Source organism: Ischnura elegans, chromosome 5, assembly GCF_921293095.1.
Source record: "Ischnura elegans chromosome 5, ioIscEleg1.1, whole genome shotgun sequence".
NCBI classification, from domain to species: Eukaryota; Metazoa; Arthropoda; class Insecta; order Odonata; family Coenagrionidae; genus Ischnura; species Ischnura elegans.
In genome coordinates this window covers 20,845,591-20,858,248 of record NC_060250.1, presented here as the reverse complement: position 1 = coordinate 20,858,248, position 12,658 = coordinate 20,845,591, and the positions used below count along the sequence as shown (strand labels likewise).

The 12,658-nt window shown below is 42.0% G+C and overlaps 1 protein-coding gene across 1 annotated transcript in view; it reads right to left on the bottom strand.

Annotated features, from left to right (window-relative positions):
- The window catches only part of LOC124158559 (patched domain-containing protein 3-like), a 149,513-nt gene extending 137,125 nt beyond the window's left edge, over positions 1-12,388 (bottom strand). The window contains exon 1 of the mRNA XM_046533712.1: positions 10,689-12,388. The gene's annotated coding sequence lies outside the window, so the exon portion shown is untranslated. The remainder of the gene's footprint in view (positions 1-10,688) is intronic.
- Positions 12,389-12,658: the final 270 nt, after the last annotated feature.

Here is a 12,658-nt window from a genome sequence, read left to right as displayed (position 1 = left end):
CGCTTGTTTTGTCTGTTTGGAGTGGGGTGCACGCAACAATGGGGAACCGATTCGACGCGCAACTACGGAGTGAAATTTCTCTCCCGGCGACTAGACTTAAACGGGCGAGTTCGAAGGTGAAGACTTGTGAAAATGTTTGTGTTGTGATTTGTGAATGTTTACTTCCTCGCAGCACAATCCAAAACAAACAAAATGAGCGAGACGAAAGTCCGAGCAGACACTCTTCAACCGCGAGGAGGTCATGCCTCCTCATAAACAAATAAAGAAGTTATCGTAGAATGGAGGGAGTAATGGGTAGAGCTCATGGATGCTGATTGAGGGGTACTGGGTTCAAATCCCGGGTGAAGCCTTCGGACACCCCGAATAAAAGTCCTCGAAGTGCTAGGAGGACCAGGAAAGCATCTTGACTCCCCTACCCTGAAAGGTAATTCACAGGTTAGTGGATTTGAACGGGGTGAGCTCTATCCTCACCTTTCAAAACCAACCTTCGGGTTGAATCACTGAGTGAAATCAGTACAATAGCCAGTACAAGAGAGGATTCCACCAAAAGAAAGGTCTACTTAAAGCATGAAATTTAAGCACGGAAGTAACTCTATGTAAGTGAGGCGTAGACTACGACAGCAACAGAGAAATCAAGACAGGAGACTTTCGAAACATAGTGCTACAGAAGAGTGATCAGGAGAAAATGCATCCAGCGTGTGAATAATGAGGAAGTCCTAAGAAGAGTAGGAGAGAAGTGAAGCCTCGTAAAAACCTTGGTAAGAAGACGTAATAACCAAATGGGTCATAGCATGAGGCGTGATGGCCTAATGAAGACAATGCAAGAGGGAAAAGTAGATGGCAAAGATGGAGAAGGAAGATGTCGAATAAATTATACGGAGCAGGTTAATAAATCCGTGCAAGAGAAGAAATACGGGGATGTGGAAAAATTGGCTGGCTGGAGAATTGAGTGGAGAGCTGCGTCAAAGCAATCTTAGGATTGTTCACCGCTGATGAAGACGATCTGAACAAACCGATACGAGTACTCTCCTCACCATCTCAAATTTCGTGACCTCTGAGTCAGTTGAGCTGAGAGTGCGGAGTACAGTCATGTTATCTGTAAATATCCACATGCTGTGGGTCGAATGATAATTAATGCGTAGTTCCAAGGAAATCATCCAGGCATCTCGTAAACGCTCACCGATTTTGTCATATTGCCTTCAATGAAGGCTTTTGCCTTGTTTAGAAAGTATATCTGTGGCGCCGAAGCGATCATTCGTTAGATGCAGTTTTTGCTTTAGGTAAGCCCGAGAAAGTGTCCGAACTGCGTCATTTCTGTGTATAGTAAGAAGTTGTTGGGAATACTTATATTGCATTAAATTTAAAATTAATTTAGTGTGCCTATTATATTTGTTGTCCAGTATAAAAACATGGGTTAAAACGTCAAAAAATACTCCACCAGCGAAATTCTACTAAGAGCCGGTAACGATATGGCGATCCACAAAAATAAAATGGTGGAAATATTCGTGGTTTCTACTTCCCGTAACTCTCACAGTAACAAGAATGGCTTCTTATTGTTAGTAATGGGAAGCTCTTTATAAATTTTATTTCTCTTCACAGCATACATTGAGCCTTTATCAAACCTTAGTGCGGAAAGTCGCTGTCGGCATTTTTGAGGGAGATTGGAGCCGGTATTTAATTGGGGTAGCAGAGAAAAGGGTTTATAATATAATAATTCGTTGATTGCAAGCAAAATATTAAAACTTTTATGTCTTCCCGAGCAGCCACGAACTATTTAATGATTTTGTTCACAATTGGCGAAAGGGGAAGGGATTTCACCTCACTTTCAACATGTTGATGTTTAATTTTTAACGTATCAACTGGTGGATTCATGGAGATGATGACTTTTATTGCAACCTTGCGGATGAAATGATGGTAAAATTGTGCAAGTTCGAAGAAATGAGACCTGTCAGCCTATCATTATGACAATTCAACGGTTTTAATACCGTCCGAATCTTGATAAATGCTTAATTTTATGGGAGGATAATGAATGCATTCACTTCACAGTCTCATTGCACGGTTCGGCCTATGATTGCAATGCCTCATTAATGCCCTCTCGGCGTCGCTGCAGTACTTTGCTCACTCACACTCTCTCTGCAGAGGGTTGGTAGTCTCCGCCCCGTCTAGCCCCCGTTCTCCCCACCACTCCTCAACCTGTCTCTGTAACTTTCTCTCATACCTTTGAAGGCGTAGTGTCATCGCCGTGCGTACAGAAAAATGTTTTTTTTAACCAAAATCAAAACATGAGCACTGAGGAAGGGGGACGAGAGAAGACTGGAGGCGTTCGTGATGTGGGCTTGGAGAAGAGTGGAGAAGGTGAAGTGGACGGAGAGGAGGAGGAACGACGAAGTGCTGGATGAGGAGATGCAGTTTCTAGATGAAATACGTAGGAGACAGAGGGTATGGATATACCGAGTAGGGGATATGGAAAAAAAGTTAGAGGGTAGAACGTTGGGTAAATGAAGGAGATGAAGGAAGGGAATAGGATTTTTAGATCGACTGAAAGGGAGCAGGCCTTATGGTGAATTGAAGGGGGAAGTCCATGAAGGAAGTGGAGACTGCCAGAATACTTCTTAAATACTTCACGGGAATCTACCTTGATCGGTAGAATACTTAAATAAAGGCCTCATATGTCATTTAGGGCAACTAAAAATTTGCTTTAATGTTATTCGACATGATTATGTGGTCCAAAGCTGTCCAACATACATTTGATACTCATTTAAGGAACGAATTTGACTCCTGGATGATTTTTATCAAGTTATAAAACCAGTGCTAGCGCATTTTATACACTACATTCCAGGTGTCATAAATTTTATTGGCAGTGTAATATTACAGAACAGTAGACACCTCCTGAATTTAGATGATTATGTCATTTAATAAAATATTTTGCAAATAACAAAATATGCTATAAGAAACCATTGCCTCAGAAAATAGCAAATAATATTTCCAATAAAATAGGGGGATTATTGGGAGTGACGCAAGACTGATAAAAAACCTCGTGTTGCCAATGGACATGGTTACATTGGTTACAAAATTACCAAGTAAAAGACACCAAGAGGAGATTCCCCTCATTGTTTGCAAAATAGCCATTGAGTGTTGACACTGTTTCTCCCGAGCTTCTCTCACAGTTTTAAAGCGAAGGCATTCACTGCCATTGATGACTAAGAGGGAAATAATGGTAACATTTTTAAGAAGGAACCACCACCTCCACTACTGCTTCTCCCGCCGTCAACATTTGCGTTCGCCCACGGTGAGAGAGGGCGATGCTCTTCATCGCAGATTTGCGTGGTCGTGGACCGCTATCGATGACGCGCCAACCGTTGGACGTGCCGGCGCAACCAACTGTCCATCGGCTGGGTGCGGACTCGCTTACAGGGCCGCCGTTGACCCATTTCATAATTGCCCATGCATATGATTCATCACTCACGCGATCAATTTCCATCCGCACTTACGCTGACGGAAGACGGTTTGACGGAGCAATGATAGTAACACCACGACATGCAGAGGAAGCGACCAATAATACCTTCACCCTGCGATTTTTTTTATCGGAAATAGCTTGATTTGTGAATTAAAGTAAATTTACGTTTAGCATAGACCCATTGGCGTTAAATGTATGGCGGATACATATCGCTACCTTCATGTTTCGGACGATTGACAACCGAGCGTACAGCAATATCGTAGAGCGCCTATTTACGAAATGTAGACAATTTTGATGCAATTGATTATAAGGAGCTCGATTCGCGTGCGGTATAACATAGTTTACGCCCATGTGGATTATTTTTCCAATGCAATTCCAGCACAATAATAGACCTTCTGCTTCTCTCTGGCACCCTACTTTAGTAGTTTTCACCTGCTTGATTTTAATCGTCGTTTTTCCTGTAAATGAAATACTTGAGATATTATTCTTGAACCAACACAATAACGGTCCCAATTCTGCAGGGGGGATGAAAATTAAAGAGATTCTAATCGGGTGTATGTTTTATATTAGAATGTCATGAAAGGTCATGAAGGCAGGGATAAAGATACGGTTACATAGCTAAATAATAAAGTGTGTTCTATTTATATCAGGAAGGTGTTGGAATAATCATTTCCTATAAAAAATGACCAGGTAATATTGCCTCATCTCTATTTATTTCAGTATTGCTGGCTATAATTTATTCAGAAAATCAACTCTGCTCAGTATAACTGAAAATGCGCAGCTTAAATCATAACGCAGCACGAAACGTGAATAGAAGATGAAAGAATAGGGTAATAAAACATAATAGCAGTTATTACGAGTGGAATGAGTAAGAAGTAATCCAATACTTACATCCCATTCCGTTATCCAATGGGATTAAGCTAGGTAATAGATTGAGTTTATGGTTACCAGAATGGGATTATTTCAACGGGATGTGCATTAACCGAGGAGATAGTTAAACGGTTGAACATTTAATTGACGGCCTGGTGTATGAGATAAAATAGTTGGAGTACGATTGATTGAAAATGGAAACTAAAGCTCACGAGTGAGAGGTCATTATGATTCTGAAAAAAATAATTAGTATTTACCAGTTGGAGTAATAGTTTAAGTTTAAAAGAACTTATACCGAATGGCTTCATGTGCAATCTTAGTTTTCCTTTCCTTCTTTTGGCCTCATCATTTATCTTACTTCTTCTAAATTCCAGCCTTTTGATCACCATTTTCGGGAACGTATCCTTCGCCCGAAAACTTGAGCATGAAATATTAGAACTTGAAATGAGATTCAAATTAATTTTCATGTGTCTTATGAAAAAATAAGCCAATTTTTAGGTTACTCCCTTTAGATTTTGCCCACGTTCCCTATTCACATTGTCAGCAGAAAGATTTAAGACAGTAATTCTCTTAGCTATTTGGGTTCTTTCTCCGATCAGCGAGACTATGTTTTGAATGTATCTACCGGCAACAATCGAATTGGGGATCGTTCCAAGAAAGTCGAAGTGTTACCCGTGGAACTGACTTTCAAGTTGTAAAAGTTCAAGTTGTATGAACCGGTTGAAAAAGTTTTATGAAGGATTTAACCTTTTTTTAAATCAGCATTCTCGAGTGCTTCTCTATTGTCTGCCTTCGCAAGAATGCTTTGCGCTTCCGCTGTTTTCTTCCCCATGCATATTTTTTATTGACTTCTTAAACAACGTGAAGAGTAGGCTTTGTATCTCTCCCAATGAATCGCCACTTTCCATCATTTCACAATCACCACCGATTATCATCGGACTATGGTGAACAATTTGTGCCAACTCCGAACTCACCTTTCCATTCTCGTTTGCGTGGCTAATTATCTCGCGGTCACTTTTTCTGCGATTTACCCGGTGGTTGGTTTGAAGAGTAGCCAAATATTGTGATCCCGTATTCTATGCGCAGACATTCGTTCTCCTAACTGATTTCAGGTATCTTACTCTCGATATTTCGATATTCACCCGAGTAATTTGGCCTAGCGGTTGATTTGGTCAGTCTAAAGGTCACATCCGGCTAAGTTACATGCATTGGATATTGACATAAACACATGCAATTTTCCACGATTATCAAATTTATTCCGTCCTAGGTTTCGATTTCATTATGTCGGAATGAATTTTATAATCGTGGAAAATTGAAAGTCAATATTTAAATATGGAAAAATTCCTCTTCATCACGCTTGGATCTTCGGATTTTACATGCATGGGAATTTCACTAATTTTTGGGAGGGGTAAAGATTGAATGGCCCAGGGTTTTAATGGTAGGAGAAGCCTTTCGGCACCCCTATATGACGACCCTCAGTGTGCGAGTTAGGCCAGGGAAAGCTATTACACTAAATGTGTGAATGACAAAAATAATCATGGGCGAGCTCTATCCTCACCTATCCAAGCCAACCTACGGTTTGAATCCTTGAGTGAGTGGGTAGGGAAGAGTGCAGTTCATGAGCTCTGAGTTACCGAAAGCTTATTGCCCAAGTCTTATCCGGTATGAGAACCCGGGACACTTCGATCGGTATTCCTATTCTGTAAGAAGTGTTGCGGTCCTCTGAGTAGAGAATTATGATACGGATCAAAGGGTCTTGGGTTCAAATTAGTGCTGAGGTTCTGAACCCCTTAATAAAAATGCCGGCCTCAGTGGCGGCGGGGTGCGATCCACGCATGCCAAACCGAAGGTCAAGGGTTCAAATACCACCTGTGTAGGTTTCTCTTATTTAGGGCATTGATATGTGATTGTCCATTGTTATTGTTGTAGCTCCCCAATATAAAGGCCTAACATTACTGTTTTCGGGGTGATGAATATTTAAATGAATAAAAAATTCCTCTTTGGTTTTACAAGGTGGCCCTAATAAAGGAGTCTTCCTAGCCTAAATGCGAGTTAAATACTCATGTGGCGTAGTCTTAGATGTATGCCCTAAACTATTCTAGCCAAACTTTGAATTGATCTGTCTGTGGCTTCCGCAGCGCTGGATTGCAGTTCTCTCCATGGTTAACGAGTTAGCTGCATCGAAGTTATTTTAAAGATGACGTTTTGTGGCCTATGCTGGCAACATCTTCAGTTCAGGTATGACTGCCGACAGATAGAAATGGCCCTCAATATATACCTATGGCCATTTACAGATGTTTGAATAGAGTGAGTTTTTTATTTTGCTTGATGCTCGAAATTAAAGGGAATGGTGCCACGAGAATTGCCACGTCCTGCTGGCCGACTGAATAAAGTGCGACAGCGTGGGGAGAAAGCCCGCGGAGGTTGGTGTGAAAAGCATACTATGAATCTCTTGAGATGGGCATGTGGAGGACCGCGGCCGCCGAATCTACGGGTTTTCCAACATGTAAATCATAAGGTTAGCATATCTTTGCGTAAAATATTTTCTTTCCGAATTGTCTTTACCGGTGGAAGTTGCTAGGGTAATCTTAAATTTGAAGAGGATTCATGAAACCAATATTTGATGGAGAATAGAATATCTGGTATCTGACAGCTCGTGTGAATAAGGTGCCGCAACGTTTTGCGAGTTTCATAACCTAGTTTACCTTACTGCTCCCCAAACTGTTAATGTATTTCTGAGTTACCAATCTTAATGGTAAGATTATCGATCACCAGGGGTATATTGAGCATCTCAGATATTGTACGAAGTGTTTTGAAAACGTAACTACTCTTTTGTGCCAAAAAGGAACTAATGTACAAAAATGTGGCACAAAGAAAGCTCATAAGTCGATAGAAATGGTATCCTCAATGCAACTTCAAAATGTATAAGGTTAAGGTGAGGCTTTGCTATTGTTGACCAGTGAGATTGATGTTGATAGTAAAAACATGGTTAGTTTGATTTTTCCCCAAGGTTAAGATAAGTTGGTAAAAAATCTTCCATATCTTTTCGTAAAATATTTTCTTTCCGTATTGTCTTTACCGGTGGTGGTTGCTAGGGTAATCTTAAATTTGAAGCGGATTCATGAAACCAATATTTGATGGAGAATAGCATATTTTTTTATGCAATATGGACAATGTTTTCGTTTTTTAAAGGCCGAGTAGGGAGTAGGGATATTAAATCTACGAGGTATCTTTTACTGGATATCATATTTCATCTTACAGTGGCAAAAAACATTTACTTCCTCTTAACGTTCATTGTCTTATACCTATTAAAGCTTACGGTAAATTTGAAACAGCGTAAGCTCATTGGGGATGAAAGTGCAATAAAAATTTCTTGTTGATAAACATCAAGCATCGCAAGTTAAAAAAGTCCAATAAGAATTAATAACTATTTTATGGTGCGATGACTCAGAAATTAAGAATGGCTCAAAATATGTATTTTGAAGAGCTCATAACATGCGCCATTGTGTCTATATACTTCAAATAACGATTAATTCTATCGCTAGGCAGTAAAAATACACCGAATTCCTTGTGCCATACCAAAAAAGTCTCAGATTGCATAAATGTTCAAAAAAATAACTTTCAATTATTTCCTATTAATCAATATCTAAATGCGATGAAAACATGAAATTCTACGCTAATAAGTGTCGAAATCAAGAATAACAGAAGCTCATTAAAAAGATTGCGAACTGGTTTGTGCATGCTTAGATGAATTTTCGTTCTTCCAATAATTCTCAGAAAAAAATATAACCTTTTAGATTTTTTCCGTGCGTTGTCGGTGACACCTGGTTATTGAAAGCTCACTCTTACAGCCAAGAAGAAAGATTTTATGGCTTATTCTGGAATGATCAACGCAGAAGTGAAATGGGCACATGGTTCTGGCCATAGTGAAACACTTCCGTGAGCTCAGCATTGAATCACCTCCTTTGCTTCACGGAAAGTTGCGTCCTTTGTCGTTCACCGCCAAACTGGTCCATTCTGGTAACTTCATAATTTTAGTTAACTCAATGAAGGTCTTTGGCTTCGGGATTTTCCGTTTAGGGCAAGTGAAATAATGTAATTGGCGCAATGAGTGATTTTTTTATTTTCGGATGAAATCTCTACAGATTCAGAAATTTTCCTCGCGGTTAGATATTTAACAGTCCACCGTTATCAGGCGGAGTTTTCGGGAATGTTTCTCAGAAATATATTTGAAGAGCGCTTCGAATTTACCCATAACTTGTTTACGTTGCTTGAATATTTTGAGAAATTCTGATTATTCAAAATTATTAAACGAATTTATGATAAAACTTGTATTACAGGTAGTATGCGTCAAAATAGGAATTTCTACTGGAGATATCTACAGTATCAATGCCCAGCGTCATGAGAAGACAAAGAGTGTTTACTTTGTTTGAATTAATTGAAAAGTTTTTTTTGATATTCCTACTGGGAAATTCCGTTAACTAATTCTTCCAATGGTGATTTATAAAAAAAATACGGGCCATTGCACTGTATTCTGTCCCCTTCATATACTTTTTTATCGTTTTAGCTGTAGTTTTCACCCTAGCGTTTTCCGCTGTTTTCTGCCCATTTTTAAACAGCTGAGCGAGGGAAGAGAAGGGCCACTTGCGGGTTCCCTTCGCAGCAATAAAAAATGCTATTACGGAAAACCAGTGAACCATGCATATCACACCTCATGCGCGCTCCGCGAACGAACGAAGTTGTAGAAGTTGAGGGATTTTCTCTAAGACACTTCGTATTTAGATGCACAACTGTCCACCACTGTTTTTGTGTATGCGCTATCCAACTGCCACAATGTAAAATAATTCAACAACAACGTGCGTAAGATATTTTATATAATGCTGTGTTGAAAAGCATAAACTGCGCCGACAGTTTGAAAACTTTCAAGTCAATTTGTAGGGCAATGAAACTGAAAATATACCGCACACTAGGGTCAGTGTACGCTATAAAGGCAAGGAATATGCCGAAACCGGTCTGGTTTGCAATGCATTTTGTGAAATAATACTTAGTTTCTGACTTTGAGCATGCCATCTTAATTTCACAGTGTTGCCTAAATATATTCTTGTAATACTATATAATCATTTATTTGGTAATCGAAGGAGATTTATTGAAAGCCATCATGATGGAATAGTGCATCGTCGTGGGTATTTTTTAATTCATGCACTTTCACTGAGAACATTATTTCAATAAAATGGAGGTTGAAGTCGGGAACAATGGGTGGAATACGAAAAAATGGCGCAGTGGAACAACGATTACCCTTCACCAGGATTCGAACTCCCATCCCCCGAACACGGGATTTGAATCCTAGCCGAGGGAGATGAATAGATTTATCGCACATTGCGATATTTTACAGGCGAATCCGTCCTTCTTGTAAGTCCGGGGTAAATTCGGTAAATAATGAGCGGAACGTTGTAGAATTTAAGAATAGGCATTCCAAATGTTCTGCTGCTTAAGAACGGGTAAGATAAAATTGATCGACTTGAGTAATTAATGAGGAAGTCCTAAGAAGAGTGAGAGAAAAGAGAAGTCTTCTAAAATACCCTAGGAGAGGATGGGAACACTTAAGCGTCTCACGATTGTTGACTTGTGATTTATTATTGATGATGATGATTTAAGGCAAGTTTTGATGAAGACTGTTACGATAAACATAGGTAGTTGTGTGAGTGAGATAGTTCGGAATTTAGAATGGGAAAGACCAACCGATCGAAAGAAAAAATTGAGATCACATTTTTTGCGGAAATGTCTAGTAGAACACTTTTGGCCTGATGTTCAAGAAGTTTTGAGAGAGCCTAATTATTATGGCAAAAACGATCACATGGATAAGAATAGGGAAACAGACTGCAGAACAGATCGATTTAAGATTTGTTCCTCGTGCAATTAAGGATCATAATATGTGCTTGCGATAGTTTAGCCCTGGGATAGCTTGATTCGAACTTGGTAAAATAGGTTCTGCATGTGTAGTAAATGACTTATTACGTATATTTTTAAATACTAACTATCTCCATGAATTATTTGGCCTGGTATATCTCACTCACATGTTTTAAATGACTCAATTCTTCAACTTGTCATTTTTCCATTAAAGCCTTGTAGTTTTATTTCTATTATAGAATGCCTGTATCCTTAGCACTCCTAGTTTCTTGCCTGACCGCGTGTTGCTGTGCCTAGTATTAACGAGCACGTTTCTCATTTAGGCTAGGATGAGGGCTGCATGACTATTGTGGAATCACCCCGTGCCACACAACCTGGTGGTGGCTTGCACGGTACCTCGTAGATATAGATGATGAATAAGCGAAACATAAGAATTTTAGTAAGAGGCACTCACCGTTTTCGGCACGGGTCCAACAGGTGACGGGTGTGGGATGGGGGAAGTAGACCCGGTCAGCGTGCCGCTCCCAAAGTAACGAGGTCAGCCTTCGAATCCCGGAAGACTCCTTGGCGCGCGCTCTCTCGCCACGCAAACCTTCCTTCGCTCACTTCCTCGACGAAAATCGCAATCACTCGCGCCGTGCGTATTCCAGCGAAATGTGTCGATTTAAAGTGTGTCTTCGAGTCGATGTGGATCGTGAACTATCCGGGGGATGGAGAGTCGGCCACAGTACGGGCCGATGATACAAGGGCGGGTGTCTCCCTACTGCTGCTCTTCTGGCCGAGAAATAAAGGAAATAAAGGTCCCGTCACTCGATGCCACAGGAGAAACAGCTCCTCACTTCCTTGCCCGTCTTCATGTTTGAGACAAACGGAAGTACCTTGCAAGAAACTTCGCGGTCAGTGCGATGCCTTCTTAACTCGCTTCTTCCCCTTCACTTGCTCACTTAATCCTTTAGAGGATTGTTTTTTTACCCTTGTGGACTAGAGGACCAATATCCCGTGGAGGAGGGCTCCCTTTTCTTCTTCCAGGGTCTGTTCGCACTACGCTGCCGGCGATTCCAACGTTCGCTATTGAATTTGTGTACTATAATATCCCCAACAGTACCCCTCGTACCAAGTAGCACAGGAAAAAATAGAAAAGAACGGTAAAACTCTCTCCTCACTCTGAAAGGGTTGCCAAAATGAAGAAATCTGGTAGCCGGCAGGGAAGTCGGTAATAATCCTTTGGCTTGCTGGTCAACTCCGACCGAGGAACAATGCAGACTTTCAGTCGTCGGTCGGGCAATCCTCCCCAAGTCACGTCGGTAAGGAGGCGAGCTTCAAAACACTGGCACGTTTATATGACTTCTGGACTCCTCGGGCACTCGATGGATGGGAGGAGAAAGGGAAAAACTTACGGTTATTAGTACGGGAAAAAAGTTATCCCTTTTCGGGCGGATGTTTTTCGAGGGGTTCAACTCCTGCCACGATGCCGCTGTACACCACGATGGGAGAACTTCTCCGGAACGCAGTCCTGCCTCCTTTCTCAGTTCCACGAAAAGTATCCCCGGCCTTTTTTTCTCTCTCCTCGAAAGTATTTCCCTCAACACACACGTGGACACGTTATCTTTTTTTTCCCTCTCTACCGTGGCCCCTCCGACACCCCCGCTTCAATCAGGGATGGCCCTCCACTGTTTTTTTTCCTCCTTCCTCACCAATTTCTGTCCCTTAATGGTCCCTCAGGTGCGGTGGTCTGCCGCGCGGCCAATCCTCTTTTGGCTCCTGGTGGGTCGACTCCAGGGCAGGGACGATTTTAGGAAAAAAAGGAAGTATTTTTTTGTTTCGTTGAAATCTCGGAAAGAAGGAAAAATCTCCAAGGGGAATAGGACAGGATGGGGTGGTTTTTTTTCTTCAAGGGTTCTCTTCTTCGGCGCCGATCACATAATATCCTGCTTCGTCTATCTCGAGTGAATGTGTCCGTGGCTATCTCCTCCCTCCTCTGCACTTCGCGTCTCGCACTAGACTGCGACCGTCTACGGCCCCGTGTCCTCTTCTCTCTCGTCCTCCTTCGGCAATGTGCTGCTGGCGGGCCGCGCGCGAGCCTCGCTCCTCCTGTGAGTGGTGTCGTCGTCGTCGGCGGGAAGAAGGGAGTACCGCTGCGTCGACCGCTCTGATGTTCGAGAGCGAGTGGTTGTTGAGTGGATGGGGAATGGGGCGGAGGAGGAGGCGTGGTGAGGGGGGCAGCTGTGGAGGGGGTGGGGCAGGATTGGATTGGAAGGGGGCGGAGAGAGAGAGAGAGAAAGGGGGAGTGAGGAGGGCAATCGCCTGGCCCGCCTCCGTTGGTTCCCAGCTGAGCGCCCCCCGCCCCCCAGCGACGCACCCGCGATCCACTGGAAGTGGGTCTCCGTGGTCTGCAAGGTGCGGCGACGACTGCGCCGGCACCTC